This window comes from Cyclopterus lumpus, chromosome 24 (genome assembly GCF_009769545.1).
Source record: "Cyclopterus lumpus isolate fCycLum1 chromosome 24, fCycLum1.pri, whole genome shotgun sequence".
Taxonomy (NCBI): Eukaryota; Metazoa; Chordata; class Actinopteri; order Perciformes; family Cyclopteridae; genus Cyclopterus; species Cyclopterus lumpus.
Window position 1 is genome coordinate 10,298,351 of NC_046989.1, and position 13,461 is coordinate 10,311,811.

The following is a 13,461-nucleotide window of genomic DNA, read 5'->3' on the forward strand; positions in this document are numbered from 1 at the left end:
AGCGCTACACTGGAGGCGAACACAAGTCGCCCACAGTATGTGTGGTTATTTGGATCCCATCATATTGTTTTCAGATTCCGCAACAGTCGCTCGGATTAAATAAGAGAAATGCTATCTGGAGCTACTGGCTATGTTATGCTGCCATGGCCTTGCCAAGTACTGACACCGCAAAGTTAAACTGAATTAAACACTACTGGCTGCTGGGTTGGTGGCCTTAAACACAGTAAATTAGCCTGGAAAGACGCCCGGCAAAGGAAAACATACTTAGATAGTGTCAGCCACAAGAAAAAGTGTGAAACCACCATCCCACCAGATCAACTAGACAAAGAAGTGTGTGTATGTGCTTGTGTGTGTGTGTGTGTGACTGCTAATCTTTTAAAAGAGCTCCCATCCATTTGTGTGGTCATCTTTTTGAAAGGGCTTGAAATTCCTTTTGCACGCCTCACCACGTGTTTGCTTGAGAAGACAAGATGCTTTACCACAGGAATGCTCCATGGAGATTGTTGATGTGTGCATCTTACATACACACACACACACACACACACACACGCACACACGCACACGTTTTCGGAGCGTCTGTAAATTACCGCGCATATTAGGGAAGCACTGCCACAACCCCTTTTTTATTATTACTCTTAATCCTGTGTGTTTACAGGGTCAGCGTCGACCGCCCCCGTTCTGCCCTGCACCTCCCCTCTCCCCTTCACACCTCCCTTCTCTCTGGCTCGCCTCTGCCAGCAGAAACAGACGAGTGGCTCCACCGGGTTTCCCATGGAGCCCATACTGCACTGCACCGGACAGATCATGATAGGACAGCATGGCCTGCTCCTGCCACACGCCAGCCTCCTTCCCCTGCACTGACCACAAACTGTGACTCGCTTCACATAAAACCAGCCAGGCAGGTCTGCATGCCAGTGCAATGTTGTGAAATTGCCACATGGTTAAGATTTTCATTATTAATCTGTTATTCAAGTTTTTTTGGGTAACAGTTGGGTGTCTAATAGTTCATACTTTCCAATAAAGATTGAGGTGCCAATGTTGGAGAGGTGCCAATTGCAATTTTCTTGGCCAATTCCGGCTTCAGATTTATTCGAAGTCTGACCTGCAGATTTTCAAACCTCTTTTTAATACTGTCCCGGAACTGTCACAGAAAAATATATTTAACCATCCCGAGTAAACTGTCAAACATTCTAAATGTTATCAGTTTGCTTTGTTATTGTCATCTATGGTGGTAATTTGTATAAAAACATACAATTCAAGTTAGGAAATAAATCACTGCATTCATATTTAAATACTTGCATTGATAAAAAAAAATATATTTACATTAGTAGTTAGAATTATGTATAATATGATGCTTAGAGCGAGTGTAAGGAAGTTATACAGGTCATAATTCCCTCTCTAATATGTTGCTGTGAAATCACCCCCTTCAAAACAACTGTAGTTATTCACGTTTCTCCACACAAACTACATTTTACAAGATGACATTTGAACCCTTCATGTGTTTTTCATTTCCCAATATATCGCAGGAAGAAATAATGGAATGTCCATTTTTCCCCAATATCAAGCAGCCATACTGCTCACTTCAAGCAGCAATCCGGCAAAAGTACCCAGAAATGGACTTCTCTCTCAAGCCCTCTTATACCATTCTTCACACTATGGCTTCCATCATTCCCAAACCAAATGCAATACAATGAATGATTCTAGGAAAAGCATAGCCTTGCTAACTTTAGCTTTGTGAGAAAGGACCCAGATGGCACCCAATGGGTAAATTGACATGTGTAGTTAAATGGTGAACTACTCTTTTCAAGTTAAGTTTTGGAACAGAGTGCGAAGGTTTAACATTCAGGGTCAGGGTCCATAATACATTGGTACGGTGAAAATCGTGATTTCTGGATTTGCTTGGAAGAGACATCCCAGGACACAAAGAAGGTTCACTCAAGTAGGAAGGCCGGGACACCGAGTGCAATGTGGGGGCCTGGTGGGCGCTTGCAGCCAATGCTTCTAATCCCAGTTAAGACAAGCCCGGCAGGCAAGCCGACACAAAGGAGCTTGGTCCAGTGTTAGTGGAATTAAAGCAAAGCCTCTCCTCTGTTGTTAGACTAATCCACAAGACAATGATTATCAGCAGGGTAACGTTGCCACGGTGATAAACATGGCTCAAGAGTTCCTCAATTAGGGCGCCAATTGCCAGAGGACAGCAAAGACCGAGTGAGCCCAATGGAGCTGCTATGAACTAAAAAGAGAAAAAGTGTTCCAAAGGCGTTTTGTTATTCCAACCGAGAGGATGGGTTAGTTTTCAAAGTGAAGGGTAAACTGACAGATGAGGCCTGCGCCTCAGTTTGACCCTGGCCAGTCTTGACCCACTCCATGCTATGAAAACTTCCCCACTCGCTGGGACAAGTGCAAGTACAAGTACATGTAATTAGCTCTTCAATGGAGACCTAGCACGTTATTCTGCAACAACTATAGGGTACCAATATGGCTCTAAATAATACGTTATTTATACTGTGAATATTGAAGGGTGAGTATGCCGTACAGTGTTGTGGTTTGCCTCATTCATCCTCTAATGTGACAGCACAGCAGTTCAGGTGGTTGCACTCTTTTAGTTTTTGTTTGAACATCAAGAGTTGGAGGACAACCATAACACTGCATTCATCTCCAATAATCCTTCATGTACTCTATAAAATCAAAGTGAGCAGGCAAAGCTCCTCACTGAGTTGATGTGCCAACTTCAATTCGTTGCTATTGTCACAAGATCAAAGAAAGTAAACACCAGACTAGGGGAGGCTGTTTTCTGTCTTTGGTGCGGCTTGTCACACTTTACAGATGCATATTTGAAAACCTGGTAGTGTGGCTGGCATCACACGAGTGTCTCATCCATTCTCGTCAAAACTGTCTCTGGGTCACAGACAGACAGACAGATAGTATACATCCCATTGGTTCAGGCTTCAGACATGCTGTCTCTCTCCAGTCTCCAGTCTTGCGTCACACTGTCCTGCTGTTCCATGAGGAATGTTTCCTGATTTTTTGGCATGTGGTCAGTCACTTGCTCTTGCTTTCTCCCTCCTCCCCTCTGTCCCACAGCTACAACAGCATAATAAGCCTTGGACTGCTGTGTCATCTCATTGAGTCCTATTAGGGGCTCTTCTGACTGGCATGCTGTTATTAACCACAGCTTAAACTAATGGGTCTGCCAAGTGAGACCTGTAAAGTCACCTCTGCATTGAGGGCACTGGCAATAAAGAGCAGTGGGGTTTGGTGGCGAGATGGTACCAGGACAACATTAAAAGAGAGGAGGGAGTGGGTGAGAACACCTTGTGATGCAACACCCCTGGGGCTACATGACAGCCATGTAAGATGCAAATGGTCTCACACTGATTTGCCAAAGGCTTTGCCATAGGTGCTCGCTGTGCTGCCACTCTCACAAATGCTGAAGGAAGACTGAGGGGAGTCAATGCAGCAGGTTGAATTGTAGAAAAGTGCTGATTGAGGATGGGGTCCAATAACCGGTTACATTTTGGATCCTGCTAATTAATCTTTTATTGAACCATGCATCTCTCCCCGTTAGATTTGACTAGCTTTAGTTAATTGCAAATGATGAGACATCTGAGAGGATTCAGATATAATAAGCGGATTTGATACTGGACGAACTGGTCTCACTGCCAACTCAAATATAGACGCTTGGTCAGTTCACCTCTGTGTCGGATACCGACGCACTGAGGCGCCCTTCAGCGTCTGTATGCACCATGCTTTCAATTAACTCCAATGGGAACCCGCCGGCATCATTATTAGACGCACAGTGCAACTGACTTAGTATAAGATGTGTAACGGATCCTAAAACTCACGGTTCGTATGGTATCATTGATTAGAGTCACGGATCGGTTCACAGATTGGATCAGCACAAAAGAAAAAGAAGGGGAGCAAATACATCTTTTGGAAATCCCTGATCACGTTTTTCATTTTTGTTGCAGATACTAATTGCCGATCAATACTGATCCATATTGTTGTTTGATTATAGCAGCTGGTCTACAAGGCTCCAGAAACGTTAACCTTTGTTATAGTAATTTATAGTGTTTTTTCTTCCCTCATGAAAACACAATTCAATTGATAAGGAAATTGAAGACTGTATTTTTATGGATTGAAACAAATCTTTTAATTTTTCTAAAAGTTATAATGATGTATTATAAGCTGTTTTGAGGTAATGAAAACAGGTCATAATCCCTTTAAAAATCTATTTATCCTTTAAACCACTGGATGTATTCAAGTTTCTCACCAACACTACCTTGTACAAGATTGTATGTGAACACGTCATGATAACGTTATAATTGACCTACAACAAATACACATGTTCACTGAACAGAGCCTGAACGCATCATAATGTAACCGAACGGTACCTTCATTCTCCTCCGGTCAATTTAAAGATGAACGAGTTGTTTCCAATGTAATATTATCAGCGATTGGTTGATGGTTAACTTTAAACTGCGTAATCAGGGGCGACTGTGGGTCAATTAGCAGATTTGTCTTTCAATCAGAGGATCAGCGGTTCAATCCCCGCCTCCGCTATCGTAGGCAATAGTTCTGCAAGGTGTGCCTATACATGGCATGTGTCAAAGATTATAACACACAGCTTTCTAGCAAATGTACAGCTCGATTTAACCTCAACCTAAATATTACTACTGTTTACACAGCCCTCTTCACTTCAGCAATAACACATATCTTAGATGCAAAGCCTGCAATACGAGAATAATACTTCATTGTCTAACTCAATCAATAATTGAAACATTGGGAATTACACTTTTCTTGGAGATCACTGAGTGGTCCCTTATATAAGTTATTCCCACAATCATCCAAAGAGGGAGCTCCTGGAATTGTTTCAAGTCACATGTATCATGTAATATATCCTTAAATCTATTCTTCAAATGCACTGCAAATGCGATACATGACAAAACAAAGCTCATCTGATGTTTCGTCCACCCTCTTCAGATCAAGCTCTCCATGGTACTCTCTTCTGTCTTTGGGTGAGCAAATTGCAGAGATGTGTCAAATGACTGTGCAAGGATCACAGTGTAAGCCACACTAACACTTCTGTGATCCCCTCATTTATGAGGATATTTCATTATTTTCGGGATCAAAAGTAGAAACACCAGAATAGTACACTAAAGCGCTGCCGTATGCATGTAATGACCAGGCGTGTCTGACTCAGAGCTAACTTATTTTTTTTGACTCAGAAATAAATATTGAACACACCATTCACAGTTATGATTAAAATTGTAGTCCTTTGTAAAACAACACCATGATCCTTTGCTGATGTCCTCAATTAAATCCACCTCAGCCCCACAGGAGAGTTGTGAGAAAAGAACTCAAAAGAATAATTCACCTGCAGATACTCACACGGTAGACAATCTTCAATAAGCGATGAACAACGCATTCCAGAAGTTGTTTTGTGATTGTTTACGATTTTGTTGTACCCACTTTCTTTCAGCCTTCCTGCTCTAATTTGACTTCAGTTAGTGATTTCCTATATTTCCCAGAGCGCTTTTCAACAACCCGCGGAGAAAAGGACTGCCAGACTCAATGGAACGATTGTATGCAACTGTGGGTTCTATACCTATACGCAGGGATACATATATAGTAAATATAGTAAGCATATCAGGGCTTTCTTCTTCTTCTTTTTTAGTCAAGAGCAAAGTGTTCTTTCATCAGGAGACAAAATGTCTTGTTGCTGCTTTGCATGTTGGTCTTTTGAGACTACTTAGTGAAGCAATTAGCATAACGGCCTGGTTAACAACGGATTCCTGCCCGTCTAGCCATTGATCATCATCATTTAAAGTGAATGAGAATGCCCCTTTGCACCGGTCTGATCTCCTAAAACCTTATAGTCCAACCTGCTCTCAGAATACAGGGCTCCTGTCTGTGCCCAGAGTTACAGAGAAGTCTGCAGCCTGCAGGGCCTTTTCTATCATGTCCCTTCCTCTGGAATGCCCTCATCGCTCACATCAGACAGTCTTACTCTGTTCAGGCCTTTAAATCCATTCATTTTGTTGTTTATTGTTTTGATGGCCTCAGGCCTTGTACCTGCTACAATTATCCTTCCAGCAGGTCGATCTCAATGAATATACTAACTACCACTGGACTGTTCTGCACTTATGGTGCATGTTCGTCTTGCCCTGCTGTGTGTTTGTTTCCTTCCTCCTGAGAATGGTGTTTGAGCTTTGTCTCTTGTCTTCTTCACAGGTCGCCATAGTGGCGAAGAGGTTACATCCGATTCTGTCTGTTGGTGTCACCTGCTTTTTGTTCAAAATCTCCAGAGAACCGCATTTTTCATATGCATTTTATCTGGAATTTTGTTATTCAGATTGCCCATAATGTAGTTTCTCTTTCTGTTGCTCAGACTTCTACACGTTTTTTTTTCCCCCTGTTAAAGGTTTTCTTCTCGGTGGGGGAGGAGGATATGAGGGTGTTGTATGCTGTACAGGTTGTAAAGCCCCTTGAGGCCAATTTCTTATTTATGATATTGGGGTAGATGAATAAAATTGCCTTGACTATCAGGAAGTGTATCTTCATATTCTGTAAAGTGGATGCTTTTATTTGCACTGCCTGAATGCAGGTGTTTGCTGTATATTCACAATATGACTGCTGCCTGATTGCTACCCTGCTATCTTCCAGAGCACCATGCTGAGCCAGGTGACAGGACTCCTGCAACGGAAATCCAATCAGGCCAATCCTCTACGATCCTTTACAATCCTCTCAGCCGCCGCCGCACACCGCCAACCATCGGTAACACACACTGCACATGCCACACACGCTCACAGTGAACTCCTTGATAGCAAGGGAGACGGACACATGCACGTTAACTACCTCACCTCCAGTGAAATTGGCACAGCCGTTTGGGGGCTTAGTGCTCCGAGAAACCTTGAATCCCCTCCAGCTACGAGGAGCTGACCTTACCTTCTGACCTGTCGATAGTGGAACAACAAAATCTACAAACACTCCCATGGCAAACAAACCCTCCTAGAAGCAGGACTGGCACCAGTGGCACTATGCGTGGCACTATGCCTGCCCCCCCCCCCCCCCCCCCCCTGTGAGAAAGATAATACAGGCCTTTCTTCTTGGTCCAGGTCCTACTTTCTAAGGGCCTGGGGTTGAACCCTCTCTGGAACTGTATGGAGGTCACATACAGGCCACCCAATACTGGCCAGCACTGTATCAGATACCACTGGCTAAATGGAGGCCATTCAATAGTCCTCGTCTGTGTGGGTAGAGGTGGACTGGCTGCTGGGAATTTGGGCTTCCTGTTGAAAACAGAATAATATCCACAATCCCCATTGCCTGTCACACAACCTTTCTACCCGAGTGTGGGATTTGCACCCATTCTGTCAGATGAGCTCAGAGTCTTGTTCTCTTCTACCCCCCATGTGTGTGTGTCTTTGTGGGCTTGTGCATTCTGTGTTCTGGCTGCAGAATGAATTTGGGCTATTGTCACTGTGATCCTAATGGCCAGCATCTGGCTCTCTGGCAATCTTTTCTATGTTTTGGCGTGGGGAGAGTGGGTTTGGTGTGGGGGGGGGGAAGTGAGGTGGGTGATCTGACTGCTTATGCCGCGAGCTGCGCAGCTGTCCCAATTACTACCTCTCTCTTCATTCCTAATTTGCCCTCCGTACCCATCTGCCTCTTCTGCACTCCAAATCTCTGTCGCTTCCATTTGTAGATGCCGCTAGTGTGGGTTTGCACTTCCAGGAGGTTCCCATGCTAGAAAGAGCCCTTTATAGGCGGAAGTAGATTTAGATCCTGTTAAAGGGTTGACATGGTGGGGCGCAGACGACCCAGACAGTGCAGCTGAGAATTTTTAGCAGCATCCCTGAATCCCTCCGGCCATCCATACATGCTCTGATCCTGGCTTGAGCTGGGAACTCAGAGGGGCTGACAAGGCTGTTTCATGGGCCATAGGCACTACGCATCAGGGGAGTTTTTTCGGTAGGTAGGTAGGTAGGTGGGTGGGTGGTTGGCAGGGAGAGGGAGGCTGTTTGTTTCCCACAGCGAGTCCCTCCACAACTTCTCATGAGCCAAAAAAAAATGCTCAGTGTGTGTATATGAATATGGTTCATCATGCACAGGAGGCGCCGCAAACTTCACTGCATTCTTCTGGTGCTAAGCATTCAAAGTGATACATTAACAAAAAATTGCAATAAATACACAGCTGTGGATTGTTTTAGGCATCTCTCTGGCATATTCTATGTATGTATGTATTTGTATAGATATATACACACACACACACACACACACACACACAAATGAACGCGAAGGCACGCAGGCGGCTGTGCAACAAGGGGCTTCCAAATGAAAATGAGAAAAAAAGGGGAAGGGGAGAGTTTTAGCGCTGCATGTGGATGGGTACATGCCTATTTCTGGACGGCTCCAATGAGCCAAGAAGAAATGTCGTAAGATCCACTTCACAGCTCAGGCTGCAGCAGCAATAACTCCCCGAGATACAGCAAAAGCGAGCACACATAATTGTGCACACATCCTTTCTGCTGTGAGTGCACTGCAGGCTGGGTAGTCTTTCTGCAGGGCTAAACAGAGCTGGGGCAGCACACTCTTTAAGGGTCCAGGTCAGGATCTCTGTCGGGTCTACTCCCTCAACCCAAACCCAACACACATTCACACACACCCTGCAAACCCACCAAGACAGCTGTGGCTAAGGCATTGTGTGATCTAGATCCAGTCCCCACACATATCCAATCTGATGCCACATGGCTATCGGGCCACGGTCCTATTGTGCCTGTCTGAATGAATTTCTAATCAGAAAGAACCCTTTCTTCCACTCTTGTCTTCACACATTCAGCTGAGTAAGACAGGTAGACAAGCAGACAGCAGGCAGGCCTGCTGGGGCCTTTTCTGTTTTGGCTGCAGGAGAATGCTATCAGTCTGGATCAGGCTAGGCTGCTCAAGCCGAGCCTCGGCAGCTTCACCTTCCGGCTCGCTTTTCTCCATGGAAACCCGCCCCACACTCGCCCTGGGATTGGCTCGTACGATCACTAGACAGACACTCTGTCTTACAGCACAGACAATAATGGTCCTCAGTTAGGATGAGAGCAAGAGAAGACTGATGGCAGAAATGTGTTTTTCCTACGGACTGTGCCCTGCAGAGAGGCTGCATTCTCTGCAAGAACCTAGAGTTTACAGGTATGTTCCTGCATATGGCATGCAGGTAGTACGCTCTACAGCCGCTGATGCACAAGACGTCACTCTATCAAATCTTAAGAGGTTAATGATTATGTTCTCATCGCATTACTGGTGACTTCGAAAACCTAAAAAAGGTAGATGAGACAGAAATTGCCAGCCAAATACCCACACTGGACATTGTTTACTGAACCATATGGAGGAACCAGCTAAGTCTTTCTTGCGCTGGCAGACCATGTGTTTAATAATAAGTCTCAGAAAGGAATGTGTTTCCATGTATCCATATATAAGAATTTGAGTCTTTGCCTTACTCAAAGCAAATACACCAAAGGCAAAAAGCTTCCTTTCAATGGCTTCTGCTCTATTTACAGTACATTGTCTGGGATCGGAAAGCAGAAATACCCTGCACAGAGATTAACAATTCCAACAAAACAATGCTTCCAGATGAGCCTTCCTCTCTTGGTAGCATTGTTACTTACTGCCGCTCGCTACAAGCATTGCCGTGTCTTCAAGAGCCTCTTCACTTCAAAGTTCTTTGTGTTTGTAAGCATGAAGCCCCCAAACAGGGAACATGTATTCAAAATGTTTTGTTTGTTTCCTCCATAGCTCTATTCAGCCTTCTCTTCTCATCCACCTGACATTTAAAACAAGAAATTAGAGAAGCCCGGGACGACAGGGTGCAAAAAGGGGACGTATGAACAGCACACTGAAGCCAATATCAAGCATCACACACACACACACACACACACACACACACACACACACACACACACACACACACACACACACACACACACACACACACACACACACACACACACACACACACACACACACACACACACACACACACACACACACACACACACACACACACACACACACACACACACACACACACACACACACACACACACTGAGCCAAAACACTGTGATGCTTGAAATTAGAATGGCTTTTCATGCAAACAGAGGCACTTGCTGTGCAGGTGACAGGCTGGTAGCGCAGACAAAATTGAAATGAAACACAATTCCAACTGCTATTTCAAATAAAAGTCCACTTGGCAGCGGCTTGCTAAACCAAACAGAGAAATGGAGCGTGCCATGTGACAAATGTGCACGGTGTTGAATACAGATAAAACTATGAAATTTGTCGCCACCCATTTTTGCTCACTGCACCGCATCTAACCTCTCTGGCAGAGCAACACTAATATGTTTAATGAACTCATTAGTCAAAAATGAAGACAGACAGTGGCATGAGACATGGAAGGTGGATGCACAACATGCAAACGAGGGAAAGGGGAAAGAGAGAAAATAGCTGAAGTGAGGCAGGTTGTGTGGGGGGGGGGGGGGCCTACCTCTCTAGAAAGCACATTCTCCTGTTTTATAGATGCAGTATCATGTGTTACAAGGCACGCGACAGCGGGTGCAACATTTGTCCAATGCAATCAGCTCAACAAGAGCGTAAACAACAATCTGGGAGGCTTTGGTAAAAAAATTTTTAAAAAACTAAAAATTCAAACCTGCCAAGTAAATTCCAAGGGTTAGTTTGAGCGTTATCGCTACTATTTGATTTAAGTGCTTCATCAAAATTACACAGCCTGGAATGAACAGATTTAATGTAATTATTTGCACTTGGCTGCTATAAATGGGTCTACCCATGGCTATGCCTATTCATTTCCAAAAATGGCAAAGCCCAGATCAAAGAAAATTGCTGCCAAAGCATGAGTCACGTTGCTTTATGTAAAATAATTGGCCTCTGACAGTTTAAAACACTTAAAATTCAAACAGGAGTCTATCTGAAGGAGCACATTCCTCTGTATTCCGAGACTGACCTCTCATGCTATGGCATTGACTGCTGTCACCGCGATATATATATATATATATATATATATATATATATATATATATATATATATATATATATATATTTATTCATGAATGGGTTAGGGCAACCAACTCAATCACTCTGCTTCCAGTTACCCAGGCTGACTTTGAGATAACATTAATGATGCATTAGTTGTCCATTGGTGTTGCATTTTCTCCTTGTCAGCAACTATAATTTAAATAAGAACACAATGGATATTGGCTGCGAAAGGATCGAATGAATAAATTGTGGCACTATTCAACAGACAATATGCCGTCATGTAAATAAATAAAAGTTGAAATATGCTTGTATTATCACCAGCAGACATTAGGTGATTGAAAGTACTAGAGTTAAGGCTACAAAATAAAAAAAACATGTCAGCCATATCACAAATTTTCATGTGAACGCAAAAAGAGATATTGCACTTATTTCCCATTAAATCTGTCATATCGAATAAATAGCCACACAGCATACTGCTCCTTGGAATGCTTTTAACTTCCGTTGTGGAGATCATGACAATATCACACCCATTCATATATACTGAGGATTTGCTATGCAAGTGGTACATGTATCACTATGAAGGCAGGTATACATCTTCTATTTGGGGGGGGGGGGTGTTGGGATTTGGGATGGGGGGGGGGGAGAAGAGCATTTGACAAAAACTGAGCCCCGTTGAATTTAATTCATATAATTATTTGTCATCATAAATCACATATCAGAAGGCCTCATTATACGTGAACCACACCTCCAGATACTGAAAACAAACGCACGCCTGGCTGTGATGACTATTACAAAGCCGTTCCCAGATACCGGCAGCATCCGCGCACCGAAACACAGGCGGATGCTTTGTCTGCTCGCCACACATACAACACTCACGGGGGAAAAAGCACACTGGCTGACACACGCACACACACAAACACACACGCGCACACACACACTTGTCAAGGCACCTCCCCGTGTCATGTGTCTTTATGTTCACGCTCAGTGTGCGAGGGTGGAGGTTAGAATGCAATTCCACGGTGAGAACTCATATACCCACGATTCATAGAAAAAATAACAACCGCACGCAGACAGACAGCTAGCTTGTATGCTACAGGCTTGTAGCCCTGTTGATGCCCCCCCCCTCCCCTGGTCCAGGGGACGCGGTCTGGGGAGGCGTCTCGGGCCAGCCGCCGGGGTCACTACGCGCATACACTGCAAATTGTTTCCAACATGCCCAACTCGGCTTCACCCAAACGCGACCCAACAAAAGGAGGGCGCGGGGCGGTTGTTTTGAATGCAACGCGCCAATGGAGCAACGTCCAGCAGAAAGCATCCGAGTAACGGGACCAGGAATCCCTTCCCACCGTGACCGCTGTTTGGTCACCGGGATCTCAGCAGCGACGCAGTCAACAGGCCGGGATGTAGCGGGGAGGAGGAGGAGGGGGGGGGGGGGGAGAGTCTAAGAGCTGAGCCTCCGTAGCGCCGACATTTCCGCCATGCAAGCGGGGTGGTTATCACCTACCGTGACATGATACACCGGCTTCCAGCGGCATCCGACCGGGGGGGCTGCGGAGACCGGGTCTGGCGCAGCGGCAGCCGAGAGTTGTTGCTCCACTAAATTGAGTAGAAAGGCTGCGGCGGAAACAGGAACTGGGCTCTCTGAATACAGCAGCCGAGCCTGCTCTGTGTGGATCTGCTGGATGGCTGGTGTCAACGCCAAACAGAGAGGGTGGACACTTCATATCCGGTCATAACTTCAAACTAATGCGCTGAGCGGTCACTCCGTAACTCACGCTGCGATGTTTCTGCTCTGGACGGTTCACGCTACTGTTTGGTTAGTTGGTTAGTTAGTTGACTGCGGCAGCTGTGATGATATTAGTGATTGAATTATTTTAGTTGATTTCATATTATAAACACTACTAATGAAGACAAGTGGCTCTCTGAAAATGTGTAATCTTTTGTTGAGTTCATTACGGTGTGTATGAGGTATATTTGACTACTTCAGCCTAACGGCAATTAATCCCATTTTGTGTGTGTTTAAAAAAAAAAAAAAAACTTTAGTATAGAATAATACATATTAAGTCACCTCTTCCTCCTCTATTAATGTATTTTATTTTGAAGGCACAGTGGTGTTATTTCCAGTTTGTGTCACTGGATGACTTGACTACTAATGCATGTTGGGTAGCGTGGAAGCTGCAGTGCGCACACCAGTGTCGGGTTGTTGTACTGCAGTCGGGCTCAGAGACAGACACAGCTGGTGCCGATGGGGCGATGGAGGATGGAGGGCACCACAAGGTACAAAGGTACCTAGGGTCAAAGAAAACCATTTATTTTACCTTTTTCTTTCTTGTTCATTGGCCACCATAGACAATATCCCATTCATCTTTATTGTGTTGAGTTGATGGCAGACATTTCAGATTTCTGAGTATGTTGCA

General features: G+C 44.6%; 1 protein-coding gene across 1 annotated transcript in view; it reads right to left on the reverse strand.

The window, feature by feature from the left end:
- The window catches only part of fut8b (fucosyltransferase 8b (alpha (1,6) fucosyltransferase)), a 77,671-nt gene extending 64,923 nt beyond the window's left edge, over positions 1-12,748 (reverse strand). Inside the window, exon 1 of the mRNA XM_034527891.1 lies at positions 12,549-12,748. The gene's annotated coding sequence lies outside the window, so the exon portion shown is untranslated. The remainder of the gene's footprint in view (positions 1-12,548) is intronic.
- Positions 12,749-13,461: the final 713 nt, after the last annotated feature.